A 19,440-nucleotide genomic window follows, 5' to 3' on the forward strand; every position below is an offset into this window, starting at 1 on the left:
AAAATGAGTGAAAATATTTTGCTGACATTACTTTTTCTAGTTTTGAGAAACTACTTTTAAGAAGCGGTCTATCAGAAGCAAAATTATTTCCATGTGCATTAGAACAACATTCTGTGTTTTTGTTAGTATATTCTCACCTTAATTACTTTGTCTATGCATTTGAAGGAAAACTTCTATAAACTGATGGATAGAGACAGTATAAATAAACCTAACTAGGATTATAATATAAAACAAGCATTTTGAACTATTTCCTCCATTCCACCACCCCCCTACACACACATGGTGCCCATATATACACATACTCACACACACACATACATTTTACCTGAATAATTAAAATGTTTGCAATAGCTTTAATCTTATATTGAGTAGTTTAGTGTGCCAGAAAAGTCCCAAAACCTCTAAAGTTCTTGTACACATTCTCTCAGCTGATAACTACAACTTTGACATGTAAAATCAAAAACCCTTCTTTCTACTATTAGAAATTAATTTTTCATTCATATATTTCAGGTAGATGAACACATATTCAAACTCATCCTCCAGTACAACTGATTGGCATGAAAACTCTTCTAAGGGTAAGTTTTGACACGGTTTTGGGCCTCTGGAAGGTTTGAGGCCAACTGGGTAGGTGAGAAAAAGGAACAAAAGGAAAAGGTGAGGATAACTGAGCATTAAGATCTCTCTATTTTATACGTTGGCTAAAGAAGGCATCTAGTCTAAATTTTATTACTTTAAAAAGGTGCCCTAGAGAAACCTCAAGGCTTAGTCATAGTCAATATTTTAATGCAAACAATATACATAATTTATGGTCATTAAGACTATTAAAATGTTCTGGCAGAGGATTCCAACAACTGATGAGCTGGATAGAATTCTCCAGAGTCAGAAAATGCATTAGCCTATTCGATCTTTTGAAAACAAATAAGAGAAGGAGGCACACTGCTTACCTTTTTGAGAGGGGTCGTTGCTAATATTGTGTTTGGATCTAAGGCTAACAATTGGCTGTTTGGCTAGTAGACATTTTCATTTTGAACTACCAACAAGCTTCAGTTTTGTTCTGATATCCATTTGTTCATCTCAACTGACCAGAATTCTTTTGGAGCCAAAAATCAGTGTAGTAGTATTACTCTTTCTTCCATTTATTGCTTTACAGGTGGACAGGTATTCTAGTTTCAATTAAGAAGATCAGAGAAGAGATCTACTAGGGGCTTCTGGAAAAGCCGTCTTCACTCCAAGTTACTAAAGAAGAAATGATTCTTTTTCTCACACTAAACACAGGTGGTATCTTCAACAAAGAGATGAATCTTTAACAGTCATTTTGCAATTAAAAGGAGACTCAGCCTGGGGGAATTACACTAGTATAGTAGGAGGCATGAAGACAGAAAGATACAAGAAATTTTGCCCCAGATAACATCTTTGATTTATAAAATTAACTAAATCTGAAAGCATTTGATCTCTGAACTTTTTGTTTTTTGTTTGTTTGTTTTGCTACGATTGTTTCCTTATTATTGAAGCCTTTTTTGTTATTTGCAGCCAAAATCGTGTTATCTGTATAGAATCAAAGAGAAGAATCATGCACAGCAATAGTTCTAAAAATGCATTATTAAATTACAAGGCACAAAATCCAAGTTTATTCACTATGCTTCAAATTGAGAGCTCTGTATTCCTAATTCTCACAAGCAGATAAGGAAATACCCAGCAAATACATTGCAGCTGCTGAGTGACTCAGCCTGGCACGTTGCCTGTCAGGAATTGTATGCTGCTTTGAGTACCTCTCATCAAATATTCACCTCAGAAGCATAAGTATGTACATTCAACAGGTATTAGACACTCCTTATTGAAACTAGGGATGGTATGGAATATAATAGAAATTTAAAACGAGGTCTCTGCTCTCACGATGCTGACCAACAAGCTAAAAAAACAAAGCAAGAGTGAATTAAAAAAAAAAAAAAAAAGAGGTTGTCAGAGATAGTACAAAGCCAAATGCTAAATAGATGATGTCAAAGTCCCACGGACTGAAAAGAGAGAAAAGTAGACTAATTTGGAGCACTCAGTAGAGTTGATGGAATTTACATTAGGCCTATTAGACAAGATTAATTGATTAATCAAGATTAATTGATTAGACAAGGCCTATTAGACAGAAGTTCCAAAAAACATCTATTCCTGCTTTATGCACTATGTCAAAGCCTTTGACTGTGTAGATCACAATAAACTGTGGAAAATTCTGAAAGAGATGGGAATACCAGACCACCTGTCCTGCCTCTTGAGAAACCTGTATACAGGTCAGGAAGCAACAGGTAGAACTGGACATGGAACAACAGACTGGTTCTAAATAGGAAAAGGAGTACATCAAGGCTGTATATTGTCACCCTGTTTATTTAACTTATATGCAGAGTACATCATGAGAAACGCTGGGCTGGATGAAGCTGGAATTAAGATTGCTGGGAGAAATATCAATAACCTCAGATATGCAGATGACACCACCCTTATGGCAGAAAGTGAAGAACTAAAGAGCCTCTTGATGAAAGTGAAAGAGGAGGGTGAAAAAGTTGGCTTAAAGCTCAACATCCAGAAAACTAAGATCATGGCATCCAGTCCCATCACTTCATGGCAAATAGATGGGGAAACAATGGAAACAGTGACAGACTTTATTTGGGGGAACTCCAAAATCACTGCAGATGGTGACTGCAGCCTTGAAATTAAAAGACACTTACTCCTTGAAGGAAAGTTATGACCAACCTAGACAGCATATTAAAAAGCAGAGACATTACTTTGCCAACAAAGGTCAGTCTAGTAAAGGCTGTGGTTTTTCCAGTAGTTATGTATGGACGTGAGAGTTGTACTATAAAGAAAGCTGAGCACCGAAGAATTGATGCTTTTGAACTGTGGTGTTGGAGAAGACTCTTGAGAGTCCCTTGGACTGCAAAGAGATCCAACCAGTCCATTCTGAAGGAGATCAGTCCTGAATGTTCATTGGAAGGATTGGTGTTGAAGCTGAGACCCCAATACTGTGGCCACCTGATGTGAAGAGCTGATTCATTTGAAAAGACCCTGATGCTGGGAAAGATTAAAGGTGGGAGAAGGGGATGACAGAGGATGAGATGGTTGGATAACATCACCGACTCAATGGACATGAATTTGAGTAAACTCTGGGAGTTGGTGATAGACAGGGAGGCCTGGTGTGCTGCAGTCTATGGGGTCACAAAGAGTCGGACACAAGCGAGTGACTGAACTGAACTGATTAGACAAGTACAATAGGGAGATTCAGGAAAGAAGAGGAAAGATTTTTCAGTGATATTTTTTGTGCATGGTACCTTATTGGATACCATAATTGGAAACCATATTGCTCTCTAGAGAGCAAGGTATCTCTACAGAACATAAAGCAGAAAAAGGATGTAAGAGAAGAATCAGAAATAAGAGAGACACACAAATTTTGACTGACTCTGGAAGTCTTGAACATCAAGCTAAGAAATCTGACCTTGACTCCATAGGTAAGAAGATTACTGGTAGTTTTGAGGAGGGAAGTATAATACCATGGTGAAAACATTCTTCTTGAAGGAGAAATCTGGCATCTTGTTGAAGGACTGGAAGGAAAGAATGAAAGAGAATGTTAGTGAATAGGCTATTGAAAAAATCTGTTCTTATGAGGAAAAGCTATACTCATAACACACATCATTAGGCAATACTGTCGCTTAGAGCTAAATTTACTTGAATGAGATTGACAATTCAATCTCAAAAAAACCTGGTGCAAGGTATTTGATACAATGGAGATTAATAACAAGATGTTTAATGTTTTTTTCTCTTTTGGAAACTATCATTATTTTGATAGAGTTTCATGTTCAATGAGTTTTCAGTTGATACAAAGAGGTAAATGGAGATCAATGGCATATGGCTCCTCATTCCGTTGTTGCTGTTAATTTATGAATGTGGGATCTGCCCAGAGTAGTCAGTAACCTTCAATAGCCAAGTTGGAAAACAAGGATATCACTTCTTCCTAACAAGATTTTTGTTACTACTTATAGTCTTCAATTATGAGATTTGTCCAGCCTTTCATTATACCATCTTTAATTATGAATTTCATTTATTCATCCAAGCACTTATTCATTCATTTATACTTGTTATCCACAAATACTTATTAGAGTGTCTCTTCTGTGCTTATTACTAGAGATACTTAAAACATAAATAAAATAGCTTCTGCCCTGTTTGGAGTTCCTGGTCTAGTTGGAGAAGGCTCCCAGGCACTACAAGCTACAATGACCATAGTCTGAAGTCATAAATTTTGTGATGAGATCAACACAGGCTTCACTGAAAGCACACAGGAAAGGAAATGAACATATCCTGGAAATCACAGCAAGGGGGATATCTCTATTCTATTTCTACCACTTAACAGCTGTGTTATCTTGGGCAAGATAGTTAACCTATCTGCATCACTGGCTTTATGTATAAAATGGCACATCATTTATGGGACTGTTGAAAGAGTAAATTTCATTCGTGTGTGTGTTGGTAAGTGCACGTTTATAAAGACTGCCACCTGATAAACTAATACTCAATAAATGTTAGCAAATATTGTCGTTATTATGGTTATTATCATCATAGTTTTCATCACTATTATGCTGAGTCATGAAAAATGAATAAGGCTCACCTATGAAAATGAGGCTTAACGAAGTGAAGTTATTGTATGAACATGTAAGAGAGAGTCTATTGATGTGTGGGGAGACATTAAGAGGAGGCACTATGGAAAGAGGACAGTTCTTTTCAAGGAAACTTCTCATCATTGAGTTTGTTGCAGTAGCATTTTCCCTCCATTTGCAAGACCTCGTTCTTTTCCCCTGTTTATCTTTGCGTTTCCTCTTTCCCAATCACCAACCTCTGTGTCTCACCAAGTCCCAGTAGCAAAAGACATGCTTCATAGTGTTCACCATATGATAAGAAAGTGATTATGGTTCAAGTTTAAAACAAACTCCCACTGGGTAGAAATCTGAATGCCCAAAGCTATCTGTATTACTTAAAAAAAAAAACAAAAAAAAAACTGAAGTGTAAATAACACATATTTGTTCCAGATGTGCAACATAATGCTGCTGCTGCTGCTAAGTCGCTTCAGTCGTGTCCGACTCTGTGAGACCCCATGGACTGCAGCCTACCAGGCTCCTCCATCCATGGGATTTTCCGGGCAACAGTACTGGAGTGGGGTGCCATTGCCTTCTCCCAACATAATGCTACATTAGTATATTTGTTAAATGATCACCACAATAAATCTAGTTAACATCCATTTCCACACACACTTACAATTTTTTCTTATAATGAGAAATTTTAAGATCTACTCTCATACTGTCTATTATTTTAATCAGACTACCTCCAACTCAAGCCACAAACATCCCAAATTATATATAAATATTTGCTTATATCCAACTTTTAAAATTTTTTCTCAGGAAGAAAAAGTATTTTTCATTAGATTTTCAAAGGAGCCTTTAACCCCCCAAAATTTACTATAAAAGTTAACGATAATCCTGGGCCATCTTTTAATATATCTATGGATAAAGCATAGCTTTCCAGCCACTTAAAAATTATTTACATGTCTTTTATACCTATTTTAGTTTTTAAGTTTATTGTATTTTCTGGGGCACTGAATTCCACAAGCATACTCTCCATTATAGAAAGTAATTATTTCTATTTTCTTGTTCCAAAATATCAAGTATCAAGCTGTATCTACAAGTCTAGCATTACAAGATCTTGGGAACAAGTCTCCAGGGAGAAACACTGTAGGGCATTGCTTCTCAAATTATTTGTGAGAAAAAACCTCTTTTTACTTCTTCTTCCCTTCGATCTGTTGCAGAGGTACATTGTTGTAAAATAAAATTTTTAACTGTGGCAACGTATTTCTTTTAAAAACATCTAAATGCCTACTCTTGATTTTTATACTTATTTGAAATAAGTAAAAATAGTTCAGAGATCAGAAGCAGTCTTTGGACGGCACTTTGAGCATCATAGTATAAGATCCTGGAGATAGAATGCATGCTCTTCTATGGGCATTTGTGTTTTATTGGGGAGTTGTGTAAGATTGAAAGGCTCACATGTGTCAGAGAAGTTAGCTTTTGTGTGTGTGTGTGTGTGTATGTGTGTGTGGTAAAAAACACATAAGGAGAATAGGGCAGCAGAGGATGAGATGGTTAGATAGCATCACTGACTCAAGGAACAATGAATTTAAACAAACTCCTGGAGATAGTAAAGGACAGAGAAGCTGGGAGTGCTGCAGTCTATGGGGTTGCAAAGAACGGACATGGATAACAACTGTTAGTGACTGAACAACAACAATAACAAAAAACACATAACGTGAGATCTACCTTCTGAACACATTTTTAAGTACTGAATACAGTTGCTGCTGCTAAGTCACTTCAGTCGTGTCCGACTCTGTGCAACCCCATAGACAGCAGTCCACCAGGCTCCCCAGTCCCTGGGATTCTCCAGGCAAGAACACTGGAGTGGGTTGCCATTTCCTTCTCCAATGATGAAAGTGAAAAGTGAAAAGTGAAAGCAAAGCCGCTCAGTCGTGTCCAACTCGCAGCGACCCCAGGGACTGCAGCACCAGGCTCTTCCGTCCATGGGATTTTCCAGGCAAGAGTACTGGAGTGGGGTGCCATTGCCTTCTCCAACTGAATACAGTAGTGTTACATATAAGCCCAGTGTGGTACAGCAGATCTCTAGAGCTTCTCCATCTTGTGTGATTGAAACTCTATACCCATTGAATAGCAATCTCCCCATCTTCCCTCCCCTCGGAAAGAAATTGTTTTTACAATTGGTAAAAATTCAATCTATGAAAGAGATAGGGACAAGAGGCAAGTTCCCAAGCCCATCTTAGTGTGTTCATGGAATGGTGAAGTCAGATGGTAGATATAATCAGATGGCAGGCCTCAACAAGAATAATGAATACAATAAAGTGAATTCTGTTTCTCTTCCCTTTGCATGTCTGAAAATACCATGATGATGGGAGTTGCAATGTTTTTTGTTCATATAGAAGATCAGCTATTACCTTTATGTATAGCCTTCATTTTTATAAGCCTCCCCCTTTTTAAAACATTCAAGTGGTGAATGGGCACATGAAAAGATGCTCAACATTGCTAATTATTAGAGAAATGCAAACTAGAACCTCAGTGAACTATGACCTCATGCCAGTAAGAGTGGCCATTGTTTAAAAAAATCTACAAATAACAAATGCTGGAGAGAATATGGAGAAGAGGGAAACTTCTTACACTTTTGATGAGAATGCAAATGAGTGCATTCACTATGGAAGACAGTTTGGAGGTTCTTTACAGAGTTGCTATAAACATTCTTTTAAAAATCAAGATCTTGATGCAACCCAGATTCAAATATATTTCATTTAATCCTTATCTTATGATCAATACTTTTACGAGAATATGAAAAACGAAAATTAAAGATGTTAAGAGAAAGAAGAAATACTTTTTCCCCTAAGGATAGAGATGAAGGCTAATGTGAATAACTTTTTATTTGTGTTGCTGCATTACTGAGTTATCTTGTACATTGTAATCTTTGGAGGAAAATAATTTACTATTTTTTTATAATGAGACATACAACATTTCATTGTGTAATGATTCAGAAACTATGGATCAGATATGTTAAGAGCAGAAGATGAGATTGAAGATGTTAGAATGAAAAGATAACTAGGGGACCAGGTCTTGGAGTTGTTCTGGAATGGCATATTTTAAAAACACATACCTTTATAAATGGGCAGAAGAGAAAGTCCTAAAGTGAGTTATCTTAAAGCAAGGTAGAGATTGGAGAATACAAGAGAGATCACACAAATTTTCTTACATAAAACAGGCAAGGTTGAAAAATATACCTCCATTTCCAAAAGAAAAGAAAATGTGGCAATCTGAAAGATGTGGGTAAAGGAATGGAATTGGGGAGGTGAAGAAAAGACATTTTAGAATATTCATTACTGTGAATGTGTTGACAAATCTCCAAGATGTGAATGATCTTGGAGGCTCATACTTTTCACTGAGGACCCAGCTAAAGCCAAATAGCACAGTTCAGTCCTGGTAGTCAACAATATTGGGGAAATTCCTTGAATTGATTACAGGGACATTCCCTGAGTCATCTTCAGTGCTCCTAAGGTAACTGAACCATTCTTCTACAGATGAAACTGCACAAAGTTACGCTTGCATTTCTCTTCTGAATAAACAGACAATATGATTATGTAAGTGTAGAAAATGACTCAGAGCCTGTATCCATGAGACTGAAAGTCTTAGTTTTGAAATGGTTTATCTCTTTGATTAGATTTTATTAAAGATGCACTTAGAGTACTGTCTGATCATGATCATTAGTTTGATGAAAACTATCCACTGGATAAAAGTCAAAAGCAAAATTAAAAGTACAGTTATCTGATCAGATCTTATCATAGTCTAACTATTTACAACATGGTGAGTTGGCAGCTTACTCCTAAGCACTAGGGTCACAGCTCTGCCTACTGAGTTAGTGCTACCTGGACATCCCATCAACTCTTCAAATAAAAGATATAACAAAAACATTCATTGAATATCTTCCCCTCTCCAGCTTTTTTGCTTCCTGTTTTCACAACTTCTGTTGATATCATTCTTACTCCAGGCATTCTTGGAGAAGGCAATGGCAGCCCACTCCAGTACTCCTGCCGGGAAAATCCCATGGACAGAGGAGTCTGGTAGGCTACAGTCCGTGGGGTCGCTAAGAGTCGGCATTCAAGCTAAAAATCTCACAGTGATTTCCTATTCTTTTGTCTTGACATTCATAGGGAATATGCTGTCAAATTCATCTGATTTTGTAATAATAATGACAGAGAAATGAGCAATATTTCTTGAGCACTGACTGTGAGCCAGGCTCCATGCTAAAACTTTGTATATATTGTTTCATCAAATTCTCACCTTCATACAAATCTGTAAGCAGTAGCTTTGTTATATTCATTAGTAAAATGAGATGGCCAAATCTATATTCAAAAGCAGAGACATTACTTTGCCAACAAAGGTTGGTCTAGTCAAGGATATGGTTTTTCCTGTGGTCATGTATGGATGTGAGAGTTGGACTGTGAAGAAGGCTGAGCACCGAAGAATTGATGCTTTTGAACTGTGGTGTTGGAGAAGACTCTTGAGAGTCCCTTGGACTGCACGGAGATCCAACCAGTCCATTCTGAAGGAGATCAGCCCTGGGATTTCTCTGGAAGGAATGATGCTAAAGCTGAAACTCTAGTACTTGGCCACCTCATGTGAAGAGTTGACTCATTGGAAAAGACTCTGATGCTGGGAGGGTTTGGGGGCAGGAGGAGAAGGGGACAACAGAGGATGAGATGGCTGGATGGCATCACTGACTTGATGGACGTGAGTCTGAGAGAACTCTGGGAGTTGGTGATGGACAGGGAGGCCTGGCGTGCTGCGATTCATGGGGTCGCAAAGAGTCAGACACGATTGAGCAACTGAACTGAACTGAACTGAAATCTATGCAATTGGTATGGATGGCATTTATTTTCCTCAGAGGACCATGCACCTGCAAAAGCTGGAAAGTGTTGAGTGTCTGAGGAAAGGGGAAATCTTTCCTAAAGGGTAGTAGGAACTGGGCTAGAAACATGGGAGTAGCCAGACTGAAAAGGAATTTGAGTTTCATGCAAATAAGTTTGACTTTTGGCCTGGAGTCAAATGAGCTTGACTTTTGGTAGAGGAGGGGGTGGGTGGAAAGCGTATAAACTTGAAGGCACAGCATCTGTTTTTACAATGTTTTGATAATATTCTCTGAAGAAACAAGCTGTCTTTATTTCTGGTTTACATCAGCATGATTAAGGAAATTAGAATGCATAGCAAGATCAGATAGATTATCCTGCTTCAAATAGCTCAATGGTTAATGTGGACTCTAAGACCAAAGTATTTGCAAGATTTGAAAAAGTATCAAGGTGAGGGAAGCATCGAAAGAGCTTTAAACAAAAGCTAGCAATATATAATTATTTACAAAATATAAAAGCAATAAAGATTGGCCTAGAAGTAGTTGCTTTAATGAAAGATGATAGCCAAGTCAACCTATTATGTATAATTAGTAGATAATTTCATTAAATATTTTGGAAATAAATAATTTCTTATCAATCAATAATGTTTTTGATCAGTTTGATCAAAATCTCTGTTCAACTTTCTTAGAAATCTCACTCTTTTAGAAAAATCCAAACATAAGATATCTTTGCACATGCTTTATTATTTTATATAAGATGTGAAATCAAACAAAAATATCAAAATATCTCAATCTGCAGCCTCACATTTTATATTCTAAATAAGGATTATTTTTCTTTTAGGTTTTATAAAAATAGTCTACTAAAATATTGCAAACACAATGATGGGTTTTGTTGACTTTACCAAAGCAAAAGAGCTAGCTATTATACCCACAAAATGAGTTTTTGGGAGACTAGCAGAGAAATTGCAATTTGGGACAAGAAAACTATGGGGAATTGTAGACAAGTCCAGAGACCAGGAAAAGAGTCTTGTTTTTATAAAGCGAGAGGACACTGCAGAGGGTTGTGGTAGTTCTTGGGTTGCAGGCAGTAGGCAGCTTGTTTCTGGCTTGGAGGAATCACTCTTCTTGCTGATATCTGTTAGCTACCATGAAGGCCAAGACTTTGGCCGCTCCCCCTTCAGGGCTTCTTTATTTAAATAAGGTTTCCTTTATTCATTGTCACAGACAAGACTGAGCGACTAAGCACAGAATTACAAGAATACTTTCAAAGCACCAAGCAGCTTCTATTGGGAGACTGAAAAATAACTTACATACATTACAGAATAGCAGTTCTTGTCTTGCATTCCATGCATGTGAGAAAGAAGTCTGAAGCCCAGAAATGCATGTAGTTGGAAGACCAAGAATTCGATGGGCATGACATTTTCTAGCCAGATAAAAATACACATGCATATGTCTGTATGACTCATTCCACACAACTCAAAATTGCTAGAGAGTGGGTGTAGCTACGAATATTACTGCACAATGTAGTTTTCAAAGGGAAAAAAAAAAAAACAAATTTGGCAGCTTCCAATCTCCCCGAGTAACTTTAGATTAATTGAAATTTTAATTAATAAAATGCCCAACCTAAAATATATTAAAGACATGTCAAGTGCTATAGAACAAATGAGGGAGAATGAATAATAGAAAACCAAAGTGGTAACTGTTCTATAAATGCACATTCTTTGGTCTGTCTGTCTGACTACATTTTAACTAAGTTAGGCCATGTCTCAGCCAGTAAATTAAAATAGACAATTGATTCATTTTTTGCCACTATTTCAATTTCACTGTATTTCATATTTAAATGGAAAGATCTAGATTGTCCAAATAATGTTTTCAATTTCAAACATCTCTTTGTAAATTGTGCTTGATTATTAGTTGTAAATAAGCTAGGTTTAATAGACAAAAAAAAAAAAAGAATAGCAATGGGCTTGACAGCTATTGTTTTCCCTTTGTGTTTTCCTAAGAGTTTCCTTATGCCAGGTACTTTGGGAAGTGACTTAACATGCATTATCTCTTTTAAACCTAAAAGAAAAACATATGAACTTTTTATTATTTTTGTGGATAAAGAAACAAATAAACAATGTAATGTATTCTACACAGCTAGTAAATGACATAGTCAGGATTCAGTCCTAGGTTTGCATACTAGATACCTTCTCTAAACTAGTGTAATACTGAGTATCTTTAAAAATGATTGCTTCGATTTAGTAAAACACCCCACTCCAGTACTCTTGCCTGGAAAATCCATGGACGGAGGAGCCTGGTAGGCTGCAGTCTATGGGGTCGCACAGAGTCGGACACTACTGAAGCGACTTAGCAGCAGCAGCAGCAGCATTGAGGGTGAGGGTGATTGGGCTTCCCTGGTACTCAGTTGGTAAATAAACCACCTGCAGTACAGGAGACACTGGTTCAATTCCTGGGTCTGGAAGATCTACTGGAGAAGAGGTAGGCTACCCACTCCTATATTTTCAGGCTTCCCTTGTGGCTCAGCTGGGAAAGAATCCACCTGCAATGCAGGAGACCTGGGGTGATCTCTGGGTTGGGAAGATCCCCTGGAGAAGGGAAAGACTCTCATTCCAGTATTCTGGCCTGGAGAATTGCTTAGACTGTATAGTTCAGGGGGTCACAAAGAGTCGTACACGACTGAGAGACTTTCACGTTCACTTTCAACCTTCCTGTAATTTTTTTGTAAAAAAAAAAAATAATGTAGCAAAACCAATATTATTTCATTTTTTACACAAAGGAGCATGCAAACATAGCAATGTACAGAAGCTGTGTAGGAAGTATGCTGTTAGAAAGTTTATAAGTGGACCAAATTTTATATATAACAGAGCCCAGTACACAGGTTTTTGTCTTTGTAAATAGCTTCATCAAAATTTTTAAAGATTAGATGGTTATTAAAGATTAAGTTCAGCTAGAGCAATAGTGAATGAACCTACTTCAGGAGGCCATGGGTATGTGAGGGAAAGAAAATAGGGTCAAAAGATAAAAACAGGCTCCATGGTTCATTTCAGCACATCTTTATTGTCAATGCCAGTCACTGCAGCTTTTGCAACTGCTATTGATTATGAAATTGGCATCCTGAGCCAGAAAGGCTTCGCTTGCTGTTCTGCCATACTTTGTATTGACTTGGGCATAAGTGAGCTTCAATCAGCAGATATTTGCTTTGTGCATGTTGAATATAGCAAAAACCAAACAAGAAAGCAACATGACTTTTCTCTAATACTGTAATCTTCTAACTTAAACTGGTAGCCTTCATTCACAAATTCACAGCTGTCTGTATGTTTGTGATCTGCAAAATATTTCACACTGCTTTTACTTCTCCTGGTTTCATACAGCCATGTGTGCCTGTAGGCTAAGTTGCTTCAGTCTTATCTGATTCTTCGAGACCTTATAGACTATTGCCTGCCAGGTTCCTCTGACCATGGGATTCTCCAGGCAAGAACACTGGAGTGGGTTACCATGCTATCCTCCAGGGGATCTGCTGACTTAGGGATGGAACTGGTGTCTCCTGCAGCTCTGGCATTGCAGGTGGATTCTTTACTGCTAAACCACTGGGGAAGTCCCTTCACATAGCCAAGCTAAATAATGAGTTTAGCTTTTATTTTGAGTCAGATTTGAATCCCTCTGTTGTTTCACAGTTGCTCTTCATTCCACAGATTGTAAATACTCCCCAGATTGTAAATATAAGCTTATTAAGGGCATGATGTGTCATATTAATTCATTTACTTGTGCATACAGACACTATTTTATTCATACAAAAGGATTTATTATCATAAAATTATTTACCATTAGCACATCCTTTTCCTGTTTTAAATTAGAATGAGTTACTCAACCTCCCTGAGCTTCCGTTTTCTCACCTCTATACTGTAGACAAAGTGAATTATAATAATGTTGAAAATTAAATGATGAAATTTCTGAAAAGTACCTCAGACGTGGTCTGGGAGGTTCTCAGCACATGGTGGTTCCTGTATTTCTTTGAGTAAGGTCTTGGTAAATGCTGATTTGGATGTTAATAACTGGTTAGTTTTATCAACATGGCCAAATAAATTTTCTGTTTAGACATAGCCATTTACTTCTCTAATTCCTTAATAAAATTGGTCTTTAAAAAATGAAAATAGATTTTGCTCATTTGATATAGTTAGGAAAATGTATTAAATACATCATAGAAAATACTTTTGGAAAAGGAGAGAAGGAAATGAATGATGTTCAAGGCTAGAGGGAACATAAAACAAGTAGGACCTCACACTGACCAGTGATAATAGTGCCACAGACTAAGAATTATAACTTGTTTCATCTCCCTGTTTTAAGAAATTGGAAGGGGAGAGGGAAAAGAAGCAACAACAAAAATATATTCATCTTGTGTGCAGGCATCAAAAAAATATATGTATATATTCATATGTAAGTAAATATAGCAAATACAGTTGAATCTAGAACAAAAAGTGTTTGAAATTCATGGGTTCACTTATATGAGAATTATTCTCAATAGTAAATTTTACAGTACTATACAATTGATGGCTGGTTGAATCCTTGGATATGAAAGAAATAGTGGAGAGTGGGCTATTAAGTTACACATAGATTTTGACTGCTTGGAGGGTTAGTGTCCCAACCCCCACAAAAGCCTGTACTTGTTTTTATAGAGAATATATACTCACTTATTCTCTCTTTCTTCTTCTCTCTCTTTCTGGTTATTCATGTTACTGTTCAGTTCAGTTCAGTTCAGTCGCTCAGTTGTGTCCGACTCTTTGCGACCCCATGGTTCGCAGCACGCCAGGCCTCCCTGTCCATCACCAACTCCCAGAGTTCTCTCAGACTCACATCCATCGAGTCAGTGATGCCATCCAGCCATCTCATCCTCTGTTGTCCCCTTCTCCTCCTGCCCCCAATCCCTCCCATCATCAGAGTCTTTTCCAATGAGTCAACTCTTCGCATGAGGTGGCCAAAGTACTGGTGTTTCAGCTTTAGCATCATTCCTTCCAAAGAAATCCCAGGACTGATCTCTTTAGGATGGACTGGTTGGATCTCCATGCAGTCCAAGGGACTCTTAAGAGTCTTCTCCAATACGACAGTTCAAAAGCATCGATTCTTCAGTGCTCAGCTTTCTTCACAGTCCAACTCTCACATCCATACGTGACCACTGGAAAAACCATAGCCTTGACTAGACGGACATTTGTTGGCAAAGTAATGTGTCTGCTTTTGAATATGCTACCTAGTTTGGCCATAACTTTCTTCCAAGGAGTAAGGTGTTAAGGGTGAGCAATATTGTGCATTTAAATCATGGTCTTCTTTAATCTGCACAGTTATTTTGGTCTCATTGGCACTTACCGTCTACTTTCCCCCAGTCTGCAGATATAGAAGACAGACTTGCAACTCTCACTTTAGTGTGCTCTAAACAATGACATGTATCAACTTCATTGAGGAAAAAATTATGTTTTCTAACATGAAATTTAAACTAGAGAGTGAAATGTATAGATTCCCTCACAAAAGATCATTTGTACTCACATGAAATATTTTAAAGCTCAATATCTTTAAGATGGAAATACTTCCTTGTAAGGACTTAAGTCAGATGTTCTAGTGGCATTCCATTATTTATCATGAAGAAAGTAAGATATCATGGAAATCAGATGATGTGGGAATTGAGTTAAGATTATTTAGAATAAAAATCAATGCATTTTATGTAAAATATAATAATGATGCTGTTTTGGATCTCTTTGAAAAGATTTATAAAGCCAAGCATCCATGACCTATTGTCTATTGATAAAATTACCTCATTTATTACCTTTGTAGAAAAAAAAATTCTAGATTTCTACTCTACTAAATATAGTTTAAGGTATATTCTTCAGCAGAAAAGTACTTGTGTAGAAGCATGGTGGCAGACCTTCTCTGAGAACAGTTTCCATCATAGCTTCTTTTATGCTGCACTCTTAGAACAGAACATCTAGGGGACAAGATACTTAAAACAATGAGCAATGCTCACTGGTTCTCACATGTCAGTCAAAATAAAATCTTAAATATCCACTTTCAGTGTAAACAGATCGCTCTGTCCATAGAACATACCCTGAATAATATTCTTATAAAAATATATTTTAAAATATAGAATTTTACATTGTTCCAAAGAATAGCAAGGAGAGAAAAGAAGGCCTTCTTTAGCTATCAATGCAAAGAAATAGCGAAAAACAACAGAATGGGAAAGACTAGAGATCTCTTCAAGAAAATTAGAGATACCAAGGGAACATTTCATGCAAAGATGGGCTCGATAAAGGACAGAAATGGTAGGGACCTAATAGAAGCAGAAGATATTAAGAAGAGGTGGCAAAAATACAAAGAAGAACTCTACAAAAAAGATCTTCATGACCCAGATAATCACGATGGTGTGATCACTCACCTAGAGCCAGACATCCTGGAATGTGAAGTCAAGTGGGCCTTAGAAAGCATCACTACGACAAAGCTAGTGGAGGTGATGGAATTCCAGTTGAGCTATTTCAAATCCTGAAAGATGATGCTGTGAAAGTGCTGCACTCAATATGCCAGCAAATTTGGAAAACTCAGCAGTGGCTATGGGACTGGAAAAGGTCAGTTTTCATTCCAATCCCAAAGAAAGGCAATGCCAAAGAATGCTCAAACTACCGCACAATGGCACTCATCTCACACACTAGTAAAGTAATGCTCAAAATTCTCCAAGCCAGGCTTCAGCAATACGTGAACTGTGAACTTCCAGATATTCACGCTTGTTTTAGAAAAGGGAGAGGAACCAGAGATCAAATTGCCAACATCCACTGGATCATCGAAAAAGCAAGAGAGTTCCAGAAACATATCTATTTCTGCTTTATTGACTATGCCAAAGCCTTTGACTCAGTGGATCACAACAAACTCTGGAAAATTCTGAAAGAGATGGGAATACCAGACCATCTGTCCTGCCTCTTGAGAAACCTGTATGCAGGTCAGGAAGCAACAGTTAGAACTGGACATGGAACAACAGACTGGTTCCAAATAGGAAAAGGAGTACACCAAACTGTATATTGCCACCCTGCTTATTTAACTTATATGCAGAGTACATCATGAGAAACGCTGGGCTGGAGGAAGCACAAGCTGGAATCAAGATTGCCGGGAGTAGTATCAACAATCTCAGATATGCAGATGACACCACCCTTATGGCAGAAAGTGAAGAAGAACTAAAGTGTCTCTTGGTAAAAGTGAAAGAGGAGAGTGAAAAAGTTGGCTTAAAGCTCAACTCCAGAAAAATAAATGACCCAATCAAAAAATGGGCCAAAAAACTAAATAGACATTTCTCCAAAGAAGACATACAGATGGCTAACAAACACATGAAAAGATGCTCAACATCACTCATTATCAGAGAAATGCAAATCAAAACCACTATGAGGTACCATTTCACACCAGTCAGAATGGCTGCGATCCAAAAGTCTACAAATAATAAATGCTGGAGAGGTGTGGAGAAAAGGGAACCCTCTTACACTGTTGGTGGGAATGCAAACTAGTACAGCCACTATGGAGAACAGTGTGGAGATTCCTTAAAAAACTGGAAATAGAACTGCCTTATGATCCAGCAATCCCACTGCTGGGCATACACACTGAGGAAACCAGAAGGGAAAGAGACACGTGTACCCCAATGTTCATCGCAGCACTGTTTATAATAGCCAGGACATAGAAGCAACCTAGATGTCCATCAGCAGGTGAATGGATAAGAAAGCCGAGGTACATATACACAATGGAGTATTACTCAGCCATTAAAAAGAATACATTTGAATCAGTTCTAATGAGGTGGATGAAACTGGAGCCTATTATACAGAGCGAAGTAAGCCAGAAGGAAAAACACCAATACAGTATACTAATGCATATATATGGAATTTAGAAAGATGGTAACAATAACCCTGTGTACGAGACAGCAAAAGAGACACCGATGTATAGAACAGTCTTATGGACTCTGTGGGAGAGGGAGAGGGTGGGAAGATTTGGGAGAATGGCATTGAAACATGTAAAATATCATGTATGAAATGAGATGCCAGTCCAGGTTCCATGCACGATACTGGATGCTTGGGGCTAGAGCACTGGGACGACCCAGAGGGATGGTATGGGGAGGGAGGAGGGAGGAGGGTTCAGGATGGGGAACACATGTATACCTGTGGTGGATTCATTTTGATATTTGACAAAACTAATACAATTATGTAAATTTTAAAAATAAAATAAAATTTAAAAAAATGCTCAACATTCAGAAAACTAAGATCATGACATCCAGTCCCATCACTTCATGGCAAATAGATGGGGAAACAGTGGAAACAGTGACAGACTTTATTTTTGGGGGCTCCAAAATCACTACAGATGGTGATTGCAGCCATGAAATTAAAAGATGCTTTCTCCTTGGAAGGAAAGCTATGACCAACCTAGACAGTATATTAAAAAGCAGAGACATTACTTTGTCAACAAAGGTCCATCTAGTCAAGGCTACGGTTTTTCCAATAGTCATGTATGGATGTGAGAGTTGGACTTAAAAAAAAGCTGAAGGCAGAAGAATTGATGTTTTTGAACTGCGGTGTTGGAGAAGACTCTTGACAGTCCCTTGGACTACAAAGACATCTAACCAGTCCATCCTAAAGGAGATCAGTCCTGTGTGTTCGTTGGAAGGACTGCTGTTGAAGCTGAAACTCCAATATTTTGGCCCCCTGATGCAAAGAGCTGACTCATTTGAAAAGACCCTAATGCTGGGAAAGATTGAGAGCAGGAGGAGAAGTGTACAACAGAGGATGAGATGGTTGGATGGCGTCACTGACTCAGTGGACATGTGTGTATGTGTGAAGTCGCTCAGTCGTGTCCAACTCTTTGCGACCCCATGGACTGTAGCCCGCCAGGCTCCTCTGTCCGTGGGATTCTTCAGGCAAGAATACTGGAGTGGGTTGCCATCTCCTTCTCCATGAGTTTGGGTAAATTCCTGGAGTTGGTGATGGACAGGGAGGCCTGGTGTGCTGTGGTTCATGGTGCTGCAAAGAGTCGGACATGACTGAGTGACTGAACTGAATTGAATTGATATTGATAATAAGTTATATGGGAAAGTCTGCATTAATTTGTCCACAGAATAGTGAGTCTTTTTGTAGTTGACTATAGTAAGACATCTTAGAAGTTGGCATTTACTCAGTAGTCTAGTAACTATGTTTCTACACATGAATATGGAGCTCAGATGTTTGGAATTCATGAATGACTACCCCCATTCACTAGACCTAAATTTAGGACCTTCACTCAGATGATTCTGGTAACCACACTTTGAGAAACTGCTGTAGAATTGGACTCAACTGCAGAAATTCAGAAAGATGAAAAAAATGTAAGTGCAAAGTTGGATCTATCCGCCTGGATCAGATCTATATCACCCAAGTTGAGAGACAACAATATATATAACAAAATTCTAATGTATTCATTAAAATGAAAACCATAACTCAGGCAAATCAGTACAGTTAGGTCACTAAGGTAGGCAATTATAAACAGAAAACTGCTTAGAAACTTTAGACTCAAAATATCTATGGGATTCAAATAAAATGACATCAAGGTATAAATTGCTAATATCTCACAAAAAAATCTGTAGATTATGCAGAATGGTTATTGCCACCTCCATTTCTATGAAAAAATATGAAAATATAGAAACTTACAAAGGACACAATAATCCTTCACATTTCCATCACTCAGAATTAACAAATGTTAACATTTTAGTATATTTCATTTTTAAATAGTTTGATTTCTTGATTTTTAACATTATACATATGCTAAATGCAGATGACACCATCCTTATGGCAGAAAGTGAAGAGGAATTCAAAAGCCTCTTGATGAAAGTGAAAGTGGAGAGTGAAAAAGTTGGCTTAAAGCTCAACATTCAGAAAATGAAGATCATGGCATCCGGTCCCACCACTTCATGGGAAATAGATGGGG

This window comes from Bison bison, unplaced genomic scaffold (genome assembly GCF_000754665.1).
Source record: "Bison bison bison isolate TAMUID 2011002044 unplaced genomic scaffold, Bison_UMD1.0 scf7180017864451, whole genome shotgun sequence".
In the NCBI taxonomy this organism is placed as follows: Eukaryota; Metazoa; Chordata; class Mammalia; order Artiodactyla; family Bovidae; genus Bison; species Bison bison.